Here is a 1,322-nt window from a genome sequence, read left to right as displayed (position 1 = left end):
GTCCACATACTCTTTCAAAATGCAATATCGTGCTGGTAAACATAATTTTGATGCTGATGCTCTTTCTAGACTTTGCCATGCAGAAGTTCCAGACGACGTTCACGCAAGGAAAGAATGGAACCTCATTCACCAGCTAGCATCTGGGCCAGTCGAGACTGCAGAGCTATCACCTGACATTGTCGACGCCATCTGTCAGAGCAGCCTTGTTCGGACGTTTCATCGATCCCGGTTGAGTCACTCTGACGTTACACTGGTCGAGTCCCTTACAGTTTCTGCAGAAGTCATCCCTGCTGGCTTTGCTGAAGAAGAGTTGCACGGTTTACCTGTCATTCCCTCTTTTTCACACACAGATTTGAGGGATGAACAGTGTGCCGATCCTGCAGTTCGAGAAGTCATCCACCAGCTGAATACTGGAGAAAAGATTCCTCCCGGCGTTCGAAAGGAACTTCCTGAGCTCCCCCTGCTGTTACGGGAGTGGAATCGGTTGGAGTTGGAGGATGGAGTCCTTTACAGACGAAAGCGGGAGGAGGATAAAGTTGTTCTTCAACTCGTTTTGCCACCAGCCTTGCGTTCTACAGTTCTGGAAAGTCTCCACAATGACATGGGGCATATGGGCATAGAGCGGACGCTGGATTTAGTGCGACAACGGTTCTTCTGGCCAAAGATGGCAGCCGATGTGGAGCACTTTATCAAGACTTGTGACCGGTGCGTGCGACGCAAAACTCCACCTGAAAGAGCAGCTCCATTGGTGAATATTCAAACTACTCGCCCTCTGGAACTATTGTGCATGGACTTTTTATCAATTGAACCGGATAGTAGCAATACAAAAGACATTCTGGTGTTAACTGATCACTTTACAAAATTTGCTGTCGCAATTCCAACTGCAAATCAGAAAGCTAAAACTGTTGCCAGATGTTTATGGAATGACTTTATGGTCTATTATGGAATTCCTGAACGCTTACATTCAGATCAAGGACCAGACTTTGAGTCACTGCTGATTAAAGAACTTTGTGATGTGGCTGGGATCAAGAAGACTCGAACTACTCCATACCACCCGAGGGGTAATCCGGTCGAGCGCTTTAATCGAACTCTCTTGGGCATGCTTGGAACGCTCGAGAGCAAGCAGAAGTCAAAGTGGAAGGACTATGTTAAGCCACTTGTTCATGCATATAACTGCACTCGTAATGATGTGACTGGCTTCACGCCTTATGAACTTCTGTTTGGGCGATTGCCACGGCTCCCGGTTGACTTGGCTTTTGGCTTACCAGTGCGTGAATCGCTTTCATCTTCGCACTCCCAATATGTGAAGAGTCTGAAAGCAC

This window comes from Eucyclogobius newberryi, unplaced genomic scaffold (assembly GCF_026437365.1).
Source record: "Eucyclogobius newberryi isolate DKJ021-1_F unplaced genomic scaffold, fEucNew1.0.hap1 SCAF_583, whole genome shotgun sequence".
Lineage (NCBI taxonomy): Eukaryota > Metazoa > Chordata > Actinopteri > Gobiiformes > Gobiidae > Eucyclogobius > Eucyclogobius newberryi.
This window is presented reverse-complemented; position numbering follows the sequence as displayed.